Here is a 17,949-nt window from a genome sequence, read left to right on the forward strand (position 1 = left end):
TACACTGCAATGTGAATGGGGGAGAATTTGAATAAACCTCCAATACAGTTAGCTACATACAATGTAGTCCATTCTCACTCACACACACACACACTCTCTCACACACATGCAGACAGTCATTGATCTTGTAGTGGTTACTGACATGTTTGTTTTTGTTTACACTTTGCAACCAGGTGATGACTCTATGGAGAGCTTATGTTGTCCACAGTAAGCAACCTGCCAGGGTAAGTGTTTGTGTTTACTCGTGTCTTGAACACAGTTGCTCCAACTGTAAATCAACTACATGTTAACATGTCTGGTTATGGTCAGTCTGATATGAGCTTACAGAAGAATGAGGAAATGATTGTAAAAATAGACTTTGGTTACTGGAAGTCAGGTATGTATCTCCCTTTAGAAGAAATACCCAGCCAGTGCCAGCTGAGTCCCAGCACACACCTGAAATAACAGTGAAGACCTGCAGGTCAAGTTGAGTATTAACTTACCGAGCAGAGGAAGGGAGCATGAAACGCTAGATAGAGCGGGAGACTGGAGGAAGGGAGAATGGCACGCTAGATAGAGAGGGAGACTGGAGGAAGGGAGTATGGCACGCTAGATAGAGAGGGAGACTGGAGGAAGGGAGCATGGCACGCTAGATAGAGAGGGAGACTGGAGGAAGGGAGCATGGCACGCTAGATAGAGAGGGAGACTGGAGGAAGGGAGCATGGCACGCTAGGGAGAGTGGAGGAAGGGAGCATGAAACGCTAGATAGAGAGGGAGACTGGAGGAAGGGAGCATGACACGCTAGATGGAGAGGGAGACGAGGAAGGGAGTATGGCACGCTAGGGAGAGTGGAGGAAGGGAGCATGACACGCTAGATAGAGAGGGAGACTGGAGGAAGGGAGTATGGCACGCTAGATCGAGAGGGAGAGTGGAGGAAGGGAGTATGGCACGCTAGATCGAGAGGGAGAGTGGAGGAAGGGAGCATGACACGCTAGATAGGGAGGGAGACTGGAGGAAGGGAGCATGAAACGCTAGATAGAGAGGGAGACTGGAGGAAGGGAGTATGGCACGCTAGATAGAGAGGGAGACTGGAGGAAGGGAGCATGGCACGCTAGATGGAGAGGAGGAAGGGAGCATGACACGCTAGATAAAGAGGGAGACTGGAGGAAGGGAGCATGGCACGCTAGATAGAGAGGGAGACTGGAGGAAGGGAGCATGACACGCTAGATAGAGAGGGAGACTGGAGGAAGGGAGCATGGCACGCTAGGGAGAGTGGAGGAAGGGAGCATGGCACGCTAGGGAGAGTGGAGGAAGGGAGCATGGCACGCTAGATAGAGAGGGAGACTGGAGGAAGGGAGCATGGCACGCTAGATAGAGAGGGAGACTGGAGGAAGGGAGCATGGCACGCTAGATAGAGAGGGAGACTGGAGGAAGGGAGCATGGCACGCTAGATAGAGAGGGAGACTGGAGGAAGGGAGTATGAAACGCTAGACGGAGAGGGAGACTGGAGGAAGGGAGTATGACACGCTAGATAGAGAGGGAGACTGGAGGAAGGGAGCATGGCACGCTAGATAGAGAGGGAGACTGGAGGAAGGGAGCATGACATGCTAGATAGAGAGGGAGACTGGAGGAAGGGAGCATGACACGCTAGATAGAGAGGGAGACTGGAGGAAGGGAGCATGGCACGCTAGATAGAGAGGGAGACTGGAGGAAGGGAGTATGGCACGCTAGGGAGAGTGGAGGAAGGGAGCATGGCACGCTAGATGGAGAAGGAGACTGGAGGAAGGGAGTATGGCACGCTAGATAGAGAGGGAGACTGGAGGAAGGGAGTATGGCACGCTAGATAGAGAGGGAGACTGGAGGAAGGGAGCATGACACGCTAGGGAGAGTGGAGGAAGGGAGCATGAAACGCTAGATAGAGAGGGAGACTGGAGGAAGGGAGCATGACACGCTAGATGGAGAGGGAGACTGGAGGAAGGGAGTATGGCACGCTAGGGAGAGTGGAGGAAGGGAGCATGGCACGCTAGATGGAGAAGGAGACTGGAGGAAGGGAGTATGGCACGCTAGATAGAGAGGGAGACTGGAGGAAGGGAGTATGGCACGCTAGATCGAGAGGGAGAGTGGAGGAAGGGTGCATGACACGTTAGATCGAGAGGGAGAGTGGAGGAAGGGAGCATGACACGCTAGATAGAGAGGGAGACTGGAGGAAGGGAGCATGGCACGCTAGGGAGAGTGGAGGAAGGGAGCATGAAACGCTAGATAGAGAGGGAGACTGGAGGAAGGGAGCATGACACGCTAGATGGAGAGGGAGACGAGGAAGGGAGTATGGCACGCTAGGGAGAGTGGAGGAAGGGAGCATAACACGCTAGATAGAGAGGGAGACTGGAGGAAGGGAGGTATGGCACGCTAGATCGAGAGGGAGACTGGAGGAAGGGAGCATGACACGCTAGATAGGGAGGGAGACTGGAGGAAGGGAGCATGAAACGCTAGATAGAGAGGGAGACTGGAGGAAGGGAGTATGGCACGCTAGATAGAGAGGGAGACTGGAGGAAGGGAGCATGGCACGCTAGATAGAGAGGGAGACTGGAGGAAGGGAGCATGACACGCTAGATAGAGAGGGAGACTGGAGGAAGGGAGCATGGCACGCTAGGGAGAGTGGAGGAAGGGAGCATGGCACGCTAGGGAGAGTGGAGGAAGGGAGCATGGCACGCTAGATAGAGAGGGAGACTGGAGGAAGGGAGTATGAAACGCTAGATAGAGGGAGACTAGAGGAAGGGAGTATGACACGCTAGATAGAGAGGGAGACTGGAGGAAGGGAGCATGGCACGCTAGATAGAGAGGGAGACTGGAGGAAGGGAGTATGAAACGCTAGACGGAGAGGGAGACTGGAGGAAGGGAGTATGACACGCTAGATAGAGAGGGAGACTGGAGGAAGGGAGCATGGCACGCTAGACGGAGAGGGAGACTGGAGGAAGGGAGTATGAAACGCTAGACGGAGAGGGAGACTGGAGGAAGGGAGTATGACACGCTAGATGGAGAGGGAGACTGGAGGAAGGGAGCATGGCACGCTAGATAGAGAGGGAGACTGGAGGAAGGGAGCATGACACGCTAGATAGAGAGGGAGACTGGAGGAAGGGAGCATGACACGCTAGATAGAGAGGGAGACTGGAGGAAGGGAGCATGACACGCTAGATAGAGAGGGAGACTGGAGGAAGGGAGCATGACACGCTAGATAGAGGGAGACTGGAGGAAGGGAGCATGGCACGCTAGATAGAGAGGGAGACTGGAGGAAGGGAGTATGGCACGCTAGGGAGAGTGGAGGAAGGGAGCATGGCACGCTAGATGGAGAAGGAGACTGGAGGAAGGGAGTATGGCACGCTAGATCGAGAGGGAGAGTGGAGGAAGGGAGCATGACACGTTAGATCGAGAGGGAGAGTGGAGGAAGGGAGCATGACACGCTAGATAGAGAGGGAGACTGGAGGAAGGGAGCATGAAACGCTAGATAGAGAGGGAGACTGGAGGAAGGGAGCATGAAACACTAGATAGAGAGGGAGACTGGAGGAAGGGAGCATGACACGCTAGATAGAGAGGGAGACTGGAGGAAGGGAGCATGAAACGCTAGATAGAGAGGGAGACTGGAGGAAGGGAACATGGCACGCTAGATGGAGAGGAGGAAGGGAGAATGGCACGCTAGATGGAGGAAGGGAGCATGGCACGCTAGATGGAGAGGGAGAGTGGAGGAAGGGAGCATGGCACGCTAGATGGAGAGTGGAGGAAGGGAGCATGGCACGCTAGATGGAGAGGGGAGGAAGGGAGCATGGCACGCTAGATGGAGAGTGGAGGAAGGGAGCATGGCACGCTAGATGGAGAGAGAGGGGGGAGGAAGGGAGCATGGCACGCTAGATGGAGAGAGAGAGAGAGAGCGTGGAGGAAGGGAGCATGGCACGCTAGATGGGGAGGAAGGGAGCATGGCACGCTAGATGGGGAGGAAGGGAGAATGGCACGCTAGATGGAGAGTGGAGGAAGGGAGCATGGCTCGCTAGATGGAGAGTGGAGGAAGGGAGCATGGCACGCTAGATGGAGAGTGGAGGAAGGGAGCATGGCACGCTAGATGGAGAGGAGGAAGGGAGCATGACACGCTAGATAGAGAGGGAGACTGGAGGAAGGGAGCATGGCACGCTAGATAGAGAGGGAGACTGGAGGAAGGGAGCATGACACGCTAGATAGAGAGGGAGACTGGAGGAAGGGAGCATGGCACGCTAGGGAGAGTGGAGGAAGGGAGCATGGCACGCTAGGGAGAGTGGAGGAAGGGAACATGGCACGCTAGATAGAGAGGGAGACTGGAGGAAGGGAGCATGGCACGCTAGATAGAGAGGGAGACTGGAGGAAGGGAGCATGGCACGCTAGATAGAGAGGGAGACTGGAGGAAGGGAGTATGAAACGCTAGATAGAGAGGGAGACTAGAGGAAGGGAGTATGACACGCTAGATAGAGAGGGAGACTGGAGGAAGGGAGCATGGCACGCTAGATAGAGAGGGAGACTGGAGGAAGGGAGTATGAAACGCTAGACGGAGAGGGAGACTGGAGGAAGGGAGTATGACACGCTAGATAGAGAGGGAGACTGGAGGAAGGGAGCATGGCACGCTAGATAGAGAGGGAGACTGGAGGAAGGGAGCATGACACGCTAGATAGAGAGGGAGACTGGAGGAAGGGAGCATGGCACGCTAGATAGAGAGGGAGACTGGAGGAAGGGAGTATGGCACGCTAGGGAGAGTGGAGGAAGGGAGCATGGCACGCTAGATGGAGAAGGAGACTGGAGGAAGGGAGTATGGCACGCTAGATAGAGAGGGAGACTGGAGGAAGGGAGTATGGCACGCTAGATCGAGAGGGAGAGTGGAGGAAGGGAGCATGACACGTTAGATCGAGAGGGAGACTGGAGGAAGGGAGCATGAAACGCTAGATAGAGAGGGAGACTGGAGGAAGGGAGCATGAAACACTAGATAGAGAGGGAGACTGGAGGAAGGGAGTATGGCACGCTAGGGAGACTGGAGGAAGGGAGCATGAAACGCTAGATAGAGAGGGAGACTGGAGGAAGGGAACATGGCACGCTAGATGGAGAGGAGGAAGGGAGAATGGCACGCTAGATGGAGGAAGGGAGCATGGCACGCTAGATGGAGAGGGAGAGTGGAGGAAGGGAGCATGGCACGCTAGATGGAGAGTGGAGGAAGGGAGCATGGCACGCTAGATGGAGAGGGGAGGAAGGGAGCATGGCACGCTAGATGGAGAGTGGAGGAAGGGAGCATGGCACGCTAGATGGAGAGAGAGGGGGGAGGAAGGGAGCATGGCACGCTAGATGGAGAGAGAGAGAGAGAGCGTGGAGGAAGGGAGCATGGCACGCTAGATGGGGAGGAAGGGAGCATGGCACGCTAGATGGGGAGGAAGGGAGAATGGCACGCTAGATGGAGAGTGGAGGAAGGGAGCATGGCATGCTAGATGGAGAGTGGAGGAAGGGAGCATGGCACTCTAGATGGAGAGTGGAGGAAGGGAGCATGGCACGCTAGATGGAGAGTGGAGGCAGGGAGCATGGCACGCTAGATGGAGAGTGGAGGAAGGGAGCATGGCACGCTAGATGGAGAGTGGAGGAAGGGAGCATGGCACGCTAGATGGAGAGTGGAGGAAGGGAGCATGGCACGCTAGATGGAGAGTGGAGGAAGGGAGCATGGCACGCTAGATGGAGAGTGGAGGAAGGGAGCATGGCACGCTAGATGGAGAGTGGAGGAAGGGAGCATGGCAAGCTAGATGGAGAGTGGAGGAAGGGAGCATGGCACGCTAGATGGAGAGTGGAGGAAGGGAGCATGGCACGCTAGATGGAGAGTGGAGGAAGAGAGCATGGCATGCTAGATGGAGAGTGGAGGAAGGGAGCATGGCACGCTAGATGGAGAGGAGGAAGGGAGCATGGCACGCTAGATGGAGGAAGGGAGCATGGCACGCTAGATGGAGAGTGGAGGAAGGGAGCATGGCACGCTAGATGGAGAGGGGAGGAAGGGAGCATGGCACGCTAGATGGAGAGTGGAGGAAGGGAGCATGGCATGCTAGATGGAGAGTGGAGGAAGGGAGCATGGCACTCTAGATGGAGAGTGGAGGAAGGGAGCATGGCACGCTAGATAGAGTTTAGGAAGGGAGCATGGCACGCTAGATGGAGAGTGGAGGAAGGGAGCATGGCACGCTAGATGGAGAGTGGAGGAAGGGAGCATGGCACGCTAGATAGAGTTTAGGGCAGACGCTAGATGGAGAGGAGGAAGGGAGCATGGCACGAAGATGGAGAGTGGAGGAAGGGAGCATGGCACGCTAGATGGAGAGTGGAGGAAGGGAGCATGGCACGCTAGATGGAGAGTGGAGGAAGGGAGCATGACACGCTAGATGGAGGAAGGGAGCATGGCACGCTAGATGGAGAGTGGAGGAAGGGGAGCGTGGCATGCTAGATGAAGAGAGGAAGGGAGCATGGCACGCTAGATGGAGAGTGGAGGAAGGAGCATGGCACGCTAGATGGAGAGTGGAGGAAGGGAGCATGGCACGCTAGATGGAGAGTGGAGGAAGGGAGCATGGCACGCTAGATGGAGAGTGGAGGAAGGGAGCATGGCACGCTAGATGGAGGAAGGGAGCATGGCACGCTAGATGGAGGAAGGAAGCATGGCACGCTAGATGGAGGAAGGGAGCATGGCACGCTAGATGGAGGAAGGGAGCATGGCACGCTAGATGGAGGAAGGGAGCATGGCACGCTAGATGGAGGAAGGGAGCATGGCACGCTAGATGGAGGAAGGGAGCATGGCACGCTAGATGGAGGAAGGGAGCATGGCACGCTAGATGGAGGAAGGGAGCATGGCACGCTAGATGGAGGAAGGGATGGCACGCTAGATGGAGGAAGGGAGCATGGCACGCTAGATGGAGGAAGGGAGCATGGCACGCTAGATGGAGGAAGGGAGCATGGCACGCTAGATGGAGGAAGGGAGCATGGCACGCTAGATGGAGGAAGGGAGCATGGCACGCTAGATGGAGAGTGGAGGAAGGGAGTATGGCACGCTAGATGGAGAGTGGAGGAAGGGAGTATGGCACGCTAGATGGAGAGTGGAGGAAGGGAGCATGACACGCTAGATGGAGGAAGGGAGCATGGCACGCTAGATGGAGGAAGGGAGCATGGCACGCTAGATGGAGAGTGGAGGAAGGGAGCGTGGCACGCTAGATGAAGAGTGGAGGAAGGGAGCGTGGCACGCTAGATGAAGAGTGGAGGAAGGGAGCATGGCACGCTAGATGGAGAGTGGAGGAAGGGAGCATGGCACGCTAGATGGAGAGTGGAGGAAGGGAGCATGGCACGCTAGATGGAGAGTGGAGGAAGGGAGCATGGCACACTAGATGGAGAGTGGAGGAAGGGAGCATGGCACGCTAGATGGAGAGTGGAGGAAGGGAGCATGGCACGCTAGATGGAGAGTGGAGGAAGGGAGCATGGCACGCTAGATGGAAGTGGAGGAAGGGAGCATGACACGCTAGATGGAGAAGGGAGCATGGCACGCTAGATGGAGGAAGGGAGCATGGCACGCTAGATGGAGAGTGGAGGAAGGAGCGTGGCACGCTAGATGAAGAGTGGAGGAAGGAGCATGGCACGCTAGATGGAGAGTGGAGGAAGGGAGCATGGCACGCTAGATGGAGAGTGGAGGAAGGAGCATGGCTAGATGGAGAGTGGAGGAAGGGAGCATGGCACGCTAGATGGAGAGTGGAGGAAGGGAGCATGGCACGCTAGATGGAGAGTGGAGGAAGGGAGCATGGCACGCTAGATGGAGAGTGGAGGAAGGGAGCATGGCACTAGATGGAGAGTGGAGGAAGGGAGCATGGCACGCTAGATGGAGAGTGGAGGAAGGGAGCATGGCACGCTAGATGGAGAGGAGGAAGGGAGCATGACACGCTAGATAGAGAGGGAGACTGGAGGAAGGGAGCATGACACGCTAGATGGAGGAAGGGAGCATGGCACGCTAGATGGAGGAAGGGAGCATGGCACGCTAGATGGAGAGTGGAGGAAGGGAGCGTGGCACGCTAGATGAAGAGTGGAGGAAGGGAGCATGGCACGCTAGATGGAGAGTGGAGGAAGGGGAGCATGGCACGCTAGATGGAGAGTGGAGGAAGGGAGCATGGCACGCTAGATGGAGAGTGGAGGAAGGGAGCATGGCACACTAGATGGAGGGAGTGGAGGAAGGGAGCATGGCACGCTAGATGGAGAGTGGAGGGAAGGGAGCATGGCACGCTAGATGGAGAGTGGAGGAAGGGAGCATGGCACGCTAGATGGAGAGTGGAGGAAGGGAGCATGGCACGCTAGATGGAGAGTGGAGGAAGGGAGCATGGCACGCTAGATGGAGAGGAGGAAGGGAGCATGACACGCTAGATAGAGAGGGAGACTGGAGGAAGGGAGCATGGCACGCTAGATAGAGAGGGAGACTGGAGGAAGGGCATGACACGCTAGATAGAGAGGGAGACTGGAGGAAGGGAGCATGGCACGCTAGGGAGAGTGGAGGAAGGGAGCATGGCACGCTAGGAGAGTGGAGGAAGGGAACATGGCACGCTAGATAGAGAGGAGACTGGAGGAAGGGAGCATGGCACGCTAGATAGAGAGGAGACTGGAGGAAGGGAGCATGGCAGCTAGATAGAGGGAGACTGGAGGAAGGGAGTATGAAACGCTAGATAGAGAGGGAGACTAGAGGAAGGAGCATGACACGCTAGATAGAGAGGGAGACTGGAGGAAGGGAGCATGGCACGCTAGATAGAGAGGAGACTGGAGGAAGGGAGTATGGCACGCTAGGGAGAGTGGAGGAAGGGAGCATGGCACGCTAGATGGAGAAAGGAGACTGGAGGAAGGGAGTATGGCACGCTAGATCGAGAGGGAGAGTGGAGGAAGGGAGCATGACACGTTAGATCGAGAGGGAGAGTGGAGGAAGGGAGCATGACACGCTAGATAGAGGAGACTGGAGGAAGGGAGCATGAAACGCTAGATAGAGAGGAGACTGGAGGAAGGGAGCATGAAACACTAGATAGAGAGGAGACTGGAGGAAGGGAGTATGGCACGCTAGGGAGACTGGAGGAAGGAGCATGAAACGCTAGATAGAGAGGGAGACTGGAGGAAGGGAACATGGCACGCTAGATGGAGAGGAGGAAGGAGAATGGCACGCTAGATGGAGGAAGGGAGCATGGCACGCTAGATGGAGAGGGAGAGTGGAGGAAGGGAGCATGGCACGCTAGATGGAGAGTGGAGGAAGGGAGCATGGCACGCTAGATGGAGAGGGGAGGAAGGGAGCATGGCACGCTAGATGGAGAGTGGAGGAAGGGAGCATGGCACGCTAGATGGAGAGAGAGAGGAAGGGAGCATGGCACGCTAGATGGAGAGAGAGAGAGAGCGTGGAGGAAGGGAGCATGGCACGCTAGATGGGGAGGAAGGGAGCATGGCACGCTAGATGGGGAGGAAGGGAGAATGGCACGCTAGATGGAGAGTGGAGGAAGGGAGCATGGCACGCTAGATGGAGAGTGGAGGAAGGGAGCATGGCACTCTAGATGGAGAGTGGAGGAAGGGAGCATGGCACGCTAGATGGAGAGTGGAGGAAGGAGCATGGCACGCTAGATGGAGAGTGGAAGAAGGGAGCATGGCACGCTAGATGGAGAGTGGAGGAAGGGAGCATGGCACTCTAGATGGAGAGTGGAGGAAGGGAGCATGGCACGCTAGATAGAGTTTAGGAAGGGAGCATGGCACGCTAGATGGAGAGTGGAGGAAGGAGCATGGCACGCTAGATGGAGAGTGGAGGGAGCATGGCACGCTAGATGGAGAGTGGAGGAAGGGAGCATGGCACGCTAGATGGAGAGTGGAGGAAGGGAGCATGGCACGCTAGATGGAGAGTGGAGGAAGGGAGCATGGCACGCTAGATGGAGAGTGGAGGAAGGGAGCATGACACGCTAGATGGAGAGTGGAGGAAGGGAGCATGGCACGCTAGATGGAGGAAGGGAGCATGGCACGCTAGATGGAGGGAGGAAGGGAGCGTGGCATGCTAGATGAAGAGTGGAGGAAGGGAGCATGGCACGCTAGATGGAGAGTGGAGGAAGGGAGCATGGCACGCTAGATGGAGAGTGGAGGAAGGGAGCATGGCACGCTAGATGGAGAGTGGAGGAAGGAGCATGGCACGCTAGATGGAGAGTGGAGGAAGGAGCATGGCACGCTAGATGGAGGAAGGGAGCATGGCACGCTAGATGGAGGAAGGAGGCATGGCACGCTAGATGGAGGAAGGAGCATGGCACGCTAGATGGAGGAAGGGAGCATGGCACGCTAGATGGAGGAAGGGAGCATGGCACGCTAGATGGAGGAAGGGAGCATGGCACGCTAGATGGAGGAAGGGAGCATGGCACGCTAGATGGAGGAAGGGAGCATGGCACGCTAGATGGAGAGTGGAGGAAGGGAGCATGGCACGCTAGATGGAGAGTGGAGGAAGGGAGCATGGCACGCTAGATGGAGAGTGGAGGAAGGGAGCATGGCACACTAGATGGAGAGTGGAGGAAGGGAGCATGGCACGCTAGATGGAGAGTGGAGGAAGGGAGCATGGCACGCTAGATGGAGAGTGGAGGAAGGGAGCATGGCACGCTAGATGGAGAGTGGAGGAAGGGAGCATGGCACGCTAGATGGAGAGTGGAGGAAGGGAGCATGGCACGCTAGATGGAGAGGAGGAAGGGAGCATGACACGCTAGATAGAGAGGGAGACTGGAGGAAGGGAGCATGGCACGCTAGATAGAGAGGGAGACTGGAGGAAGGGAGCATGACACGCTAGATAGAGAGGGAGACTGGAGGAAGGGAGCATGGCACGCTAGGGAGAGTGGAGGAAGGGAGCATGGCACGCTAGGGAGAGTGGAGGAAGGGAACATGGCACGCTAGATAGAGAGGGAGACTGGAGGAAGGGAGCATGGCACGCTAGATAGAGAGGGAGACTGGAGGAAGGGAGCATGGCACGCTAGATAGAGAGGGAGACTGGAGGAAGGGAGTATGAAACGCTAGATAGAGAGGGAGACTAGAGGAAGGGAGCATGACACGCTAGATAGAGAGGGAGACTGGAGGAAGGGAGCATGGCACGCTAGATAGAGAGGGAGACTGGAGGAAGGGAGTATGGCACGCTAGGGAGAGTGGAGGAAGGGAGCATGGCACGCTAGATGGAGAAGGAGACTGGAGGAAGGGAGTATGGCACGCTAGATCGAGAGGGAGAGTGGAGGAAGGGAGCATGACACGTTAGATCGAGAGGGAGAGTGGAGGAAGGGAGCATGACACGCTAGATAGAGAGGGAGACTGGAGGAAGGGAGCATGAAACGCTAGATAGAGAGGGAGACTGGAGGAAGGGAGCATGAAACACTAGATAGAGAGGGAGACTGGAGGAAGGGAGTATGGCACGCTAGGGAGACTGGAGGAAGGGAGCATGAAACGCTAGATAGAGAGGGAGACTGGAGGAAGGGAACATGGCACGCTAGATGGAGAGGAGGAAGGGAGAATGGCACGCTAGATGGAGGAAGGGAGCATGGCACGCTAGATGGAGAGGGAGAGTGGAGGAAGGGAGCATGGCACGCTAGATGGAGAGTGGAGGAAGGGAGCATGGCACGCTAGATGGAGAGGGGAGGAAGGGAGCATGGCACGCTAGATGGAGAGTGGAGGAAGGGAGCATGGCACGCTAGATGGAGAGAGAGGGGGGAGGAAGGGAGCATGGCACGCTAGATGGAGAGAGAGAGAGAGAGCGTGGAGGAAGGGAGCATGGCACGCTAGATGGGGAGGAAGGGAGCATGGCACGCTAGATGGGGAGGAAGGGAGAATGGCACGCTAGATGGAGAGTGGAGGAAGGGAGCATGGCACGCTAGATGGAGAGTGGAGGAAGGGAGCATGGCACTCTAGATGGAGAGTGGAGGAAGGGAGCATGGCACGCTAGATGGAGAGTGGAGGAAGGGAGCATGGCACGCTAGATGGAGAGTGGAAGAAGGGAGCATGGCACGCTAGATGGAGAGTGGAGGAAGGGAGCATGGCACTCTAGATGGAGAGTGGAGGAAGGGAGCATGGCACGCTAGATAGAGTTTAGGAAGGGAGCATGGCACGCTAGATGGAGAGTGGAGGAAGGGAGCATGGCACGCTAGATGGAGAGTGGAGGAAGGGAGCATGGCACGCTAGATGGAGAGTGGAGGAAGGGAGCATGGCACGCTAGATGGAGAGTGGAGGAAGGGAGCATGGCACGCTAGATGGAGAGTGGAGGAAGGGAGCATGGCACGCTAGATGGAGAGTGGAGGAAGGGAGCATGACACGCTAGATGGAGAGTGGAGGAAGGGAGCATGGCACGCTAGATGGAGGAAGGGAGCATGGCACGCTAGATGGAGAGTGGAGGAAGGGAGCGTGGCATGCTAGATGAAGAGTGGAGGAAGGGAGCATGGCACGCTAGATGGAGAGTGGAGGAAGGGAGCATGGCACGCTAGATGGAGAGTGGAGGAAGGGAGCATGGCACGCTAGATGGAGAGTGGAGGAAGGGAGCATGGCACGCTAGATGGAGAGTGATGAGGAAGGGGAGCATGGCACGCTAGATGGAGGAAGGGAGCATGGCACGCTAGATGGAGGAAGGGAGCATGGCACGCTAGATGGAGGAAGGAGCATGGCACGCTAGATGGAGGAAGGGAGCATGGCACGCTAGATGGAGGAAGGAGCATGGCACGCTAGATGGAGGAAGGAGCATGGCACGCTAGATGGAGGAAGGGAGCATGGCTAGATGGAGGAAGGAGCATGGCAGCTAGATGGAGAGTGGAGGAAGGGAGCATGGCACGCTAGATGGAGAGTGGAGGAAGGGAGTATGGCACGCTAGATGGAGAGTGGAGGAAGGGAGCATGACACGCTAGATGGAGAAGGGAGCATGGCACGCTAGATGGAGGAAGGGAGCATGGCACGCTAGATGGAGAGAAGGGAGCATGGCACGCTAGATGGAGGAAGGGAGCATGGCACGCTAGATGGATGGCACGCTAGATGGAGGAAGGGAGCATGGCACGCTAGATGGAGAGTGGAGGAAGGGAGCGTGGCACGCTAGATGAAGAGTGGAGGAAGGGAGCGTGGCACGCTAGATGAAGAGTGGAGGAAGGGAGCATGGCACGCTAGATGGAGAGTGGAGGAAGGGAGCATGGCACGCTAGATGGAGAGTGGAGGAAGGGAGCATGGCACGCTAGATGGAGAGTGGAGGAAGGGAGCATGGCACACTAGATGGAGAGTGGAGGAAGGGAGCATGGCACGCTAGATGGAGAGTGGAGGAAGGGAGCATGGCACGCTAGATGGAGAGTGGAGGAAGGGAGCATGGCACGCTAGATGGAGAGTGGAGGAAGGGAGCATGACACGCTAGATGGAGGAAGGGAGCATGGCACGCTAGATGGAGGAAGGGAGCATGGCACGCTAGATGGAGAGTGGAGGAAGGGAGCGTGGCACGCTAGATGAAGAGTGGAGGAAGGGAGCATGGCACGCTAGATGGAGAGTGGAGGAAGGGAGCATGGCACGCTAGATGGAGAGTGGAGGAAGGGAGCATGGCACGCTAGATGGAGAGTGGAGGAAGGGAGCATGGCACACTAGATGGAGAGTGGAGGAAGGGAGCATGGCACGCTAGATGGAGAGTGGAGGAAGGGAGCATGGCACGCTAGATGGAGAGTGGAGGAAGGGAGCATGGCACGCTAGATGGAGAGTGGAGGAAGGGAGCATGGCACGCTAGATGGAGAGTGGAGGAAGGGAGCATGGCACGCTAGATGGAGAGGAGGAAGGGAGCATGACACGCTAGATAGAGAGGGAGACTGGAGGAAGGGAGCATGACACGCTAGATGGAGGAAGGGAGCATGGCACGCTAGATGGAGGAAGGGAGCATGGCACGCTAGATGGAGAGTGGAGGAAGGGAGCGTGGCACGCTAGATGAAGAGTGGAGGAAGGGAGCATGGCACGCTAGATGGAGAGTGGAGGAAGGGAGAATGGCACGCTAGATGGAGAGTGGAGGAAGGGAGCATGGCATGCTAGATGGAGAGTGGAGGAAGGGAGCATGGCACTCTAGATGGAGAGTGGAGGAAGGGAGCATGGCACGCTAGATGGAGAGTGGAGGAAGGGAGCATGGCACGCTAGATGGAGAGTGGAGGAAGGGAGCATGGCACGCTAGATGGAGAGTGGAGGAAGGGAGCATTGGCTAGATGGAGAGTGGAGGAAGGGAGCATGGCACGCTAGATGGAGAGTGGAGGAAGGGAACACATGGCAAGCTAGATGGAGAGTGGAGGAAGGGAGCATGGCACGCTAGATGGAGAGTGGAGGAAGGGAGCATGGCATGCTAGATGGAGAGTGGAGGAAGGGAGCATGGCATGCTAGATGGAGAGGAAGGAGCATGGCACGCTAGATGGAGGGGAGCATGGCACGCTAGATGGAGGAAGGGAGCATGGCACGCTAGATGGAGAGTGGAGGAAGGGAGCATGGCACGCTAGATGGAGAGGGGAGGAAGGGAGCATGGCACGCTAGATGGAGAGTGGAGGAAGGGAGCATGGCATGCTAGATGGAGAGTGGAGGAAGGGAGCATGGCACTCTAGATGGAGAGTGGAGGAAGGGAGCATGGCACGCTAGATAGAGTTTAGGAAGGGAGCATGGCACGCTAGATGGAGAGTGGAGGAAGGGAGCAGCATGGCACGCTAGATGGAGAGTGGAGGAAGGGGAGCATGGCACTCTAGATGGAGAGTGGAGGAAGGAGCATAGATAGAGTTTACATGCACGCTAGATGGAGAGTGGAGGAAGGGAGCATGGCACGCTAGATGGAGAGTGGAGGAAGGGAGCATGGCACGCTAGATGGAGAGTGGAGGAAGGGAGCATGGCACGCTAGATGGAGAGTGGAGGAAGGGAGCATGGCACGCTAGATGGAGAGTGGAGGAAGGGAGCATGACACGCTAGATGGAGGAAGGGAGCATGGCACGCTAGATGGAGAGTGGAGGAAGGGAGCGTGGCATGCTAGATGAAGAGTGGAGGAAGGGAGCATGGCACGCTAGATGGAGAGTGGAGGAAGGGAGCATGGCACGCTAGATGGAGAGTGGAGGAAGGGAGCATGGCACGCTAGATGGAGAGTGGAGGAAGGGAGCATGGCACGCTAGATGGAGAGTGGAGGAAGGGAGCATGGCACGCTAGATGGAGGAAGGGAGCATGGCACGCTAGATGGAGGAAGGGAGCATGGCACGCTAGATGGAGGAAGGGAGCATGGCACGCTAGATGGAGGAAGGGAGCATGGCACGCTAGATGGAGGAAGGGAGCATGGCACGCTAGATGGAGGAAGGGAGCATGGCACGCTAGATGGAGAAGGGAGCATGGCACGCTAGATGGAGGAAGGGAGCATGGCACGCTAGATGGAGGAAGGGAGCATGGCACGCTAGATGGAGGAAGGGAGCATGGCACGCTAGATGGAGGAAGGGAGCATGGCACGCTAGATGGAGGAAGGGAGCATGGCACGCTAGATGGAGGAAGGGAGCATGGCACGCTAGATGGAGAGTGGAGGAAGGGAGCATGGCACGCTAGATGGAGAGTGGAGGAAGGGAGCATGACACGCTAGATGGAGGAAGGGAGCATGGCACGCTAGATGGAGGAAGGGAGCATGGCACGCTAGATGGAGAGTGGAGGAAGGGAGCGTGGCACGCTAGATGAAGAGTGGAGGAAGGGAGCATGGCACGCTAGATGAAGAGTGGAGGAAGGGAGCATGGCACGCTAGATGGAGAGTGGAGGAAGGGAGCATGGCACGCTAGATGGAGAGTGGAGGAAGGAGCATGGCACGCTAGATGGAGAGGAGTGGAGGAAGGGAGCATGGCACACTAGATGGAGAGTGGAGGAAGGGAGCATGGCACGCTAGATGGAGAGTGGAGGAAGGAGCATGGCACGCTAGATGGAGAGTGGAGGAAGGGAGCATGGCACGCTAGATGGAGAGTGGAGGAAGGGAGCATGACACGCTAGATGGAGGAAGGGAGCATGGAGGATGGAGGAAGGGAGCATGGCACGCTAGATGGAGAGTGGAGGAAGGAGAGCTGGCACGCTAGATGAAGAGTGGAGGAAGGGAGCGTGGCACGCTAGATGGAGAGTGGAGGAAGGGAGCATGGCAGGAAGGGAGCATGGCACGCTAGATGGAGAGTGGAGGAAGGGAGCATGGCACACTAGATGGAGAGTGGAGGAAGGGAGCATGGCACGCTAGATGGAGAGTGGAGGAAGGGAGCATGGCACGCTAGATGGAGAGTGGAGGAAGGGAGCATGGCACGCTAGATGGAGAGTGGAGGAAGGGAGCATGGCACGCTAGATGGAGAGTGGAGGAAGGGAGCATGGCACGCTAGATGGAGAGGAGGAAGGGAGCATGACACGCTAGATAGAGAGGGAGACTGGAGGAAGGGAGCATGACACGCTAGATGGAGGAAGGAGCATGGCAGAGATGGAGGAAGGGAGCATGGCACGCTAGATGGAGAGTGGAGGAAGGGAGCATGGCACGCTAGATGGAGAGTGGAGGAAGGAGCATGGCACGCTAGATGGAGAGTGGAGGAAGGGAGCATGGCACACTAGATGGAGAGTGGAGGAAGGGAGCATGGCACGCTAGATGGAGAGTGGAGGAAGGGAGCATGGCACGCTAGATGGAGAGTGGAGGAAGGGAGCATGGCACGCTAGATGGAGAGTGGAGGAAGGGAGCATGGCACGCTAGATGGAGAGTGGAGGAAGGGAGCATGGCACGCTAGATGGAGAGGAGGAAGGGAGCATGACACGCTAGATAGAGAGGGAGACTGGAGGAAGGGAGCATGGCACGCTAGATAGAGAGGGAGACTGGAGGAAGGGAGCATGACACGCTAGATAGAGAGGGAGACTGGAGGAAGGGAGCATGGCACGCTAGGGAGAGTGGAGGAAGGGAGCATGGCACGCTAGGGAGAGTGGAGGAAGGGAACATGGCACGCTAGATAGAGAGGGAGACTGGAGGAAGGGAGCATGGCACGCTAGATAGAGAGGGAGACTGGAGGAAGGGAGCATGGCACGCTAGATAGAGAGGGAGACTGGAGGAAGGGAGTATGAAACGCTAGATAGAGGGAGACTAGAGGAAGGGAGTATGACACGCTAGATAGAGAGGGAGACTGGAGGAAGGGAGCATGGCACGCTAGATAGAGAGGGAGACTGGAGGAAGGGAGTATGAAACGCTAGACGGAGAGGGAGACTGGAGGAAGGGAGTATGACACGCTAGATGGAGAGGGAGACTGGAGGAAGGGAGCATGGCACGCTAGATAGAGAGGGAGACTGGAGGAAGGGAGCATGACACGCTAGATAGAGAGGGAGACTGGAGGAAGGGAGCATGACACGCTAGATAGAGAGGGAGACTGGAGGAAGGGAGCATGGCACGCTAGATAGAGAGGGAGACTGGAGGAAGGGAGTATGGCACGCTAGGGAGAGTGGAGGAAGGGAGCATGGCACGCTAGATGGAGAAGGAGACTGGAGGAAGGGAGTATGGCACGCTAGATCGAGAGGGAGAGTGGAGGAAGGGAGCATGACACGTTAGATCGAGAGGGAGAGTGGAGGAAGGGAGCATGACACGCTAGATAGAGAGGGAGACTGGAGGAAGGGAGCATGAAACGCTAGATAGAGAGGGAGACTGGAGGAAGGGAGCATGAAACACTAGATAGAGAGGGAGACTGGAGGAAGGGAGTATGGCACGCTAGGGGAGACTGGAGGAAGGGAGCATGAAACGCTAGATAGAGAGGAGACTGGAGGAAGGGAACATGGCACGCTAGATGGAGAGGAGGAAGGGAGAATGGCAAAGCTAGATGGAGGAAGGGAGCATGGCACGCTAGATGGAGAGGAGAGTGGAGGAAGGGAGCATGGCACGCTAGATGGAGAGTGGAGGAAGGGAGCATGGCACGCTAG

At 56.9% G+C, this 17,949-nt stretch overlaps 1 pseudogene; it reads left to right on the forward strand.

The window, feature by feature from the left end:
- The window catches only part of LOC115134289 (capping protein, Arp2/3 and myosin-I linker protein 3-like), a 62,727-nt pseudogene that overhangs the window by 870 nt on the left and 43,908 nt on the right, over window positions 1-17,949 (forward strand).

Source organism: Oncorhynchus nerka, linkage group LG9a (assembly GCF_034236695.1).
Source record: "Oncorhynchus nerka isolate Pitt River linkage group LG9a, Oner_Uvic_2.0, whole genome shotgun sequence".
Lineage (NCBI taxonomy): Eukaryota > Metazoa > Chordata > Actinopteri > Salmoniformes > Salmonidae > Oncorhynchus > Oncorhynchus nerka.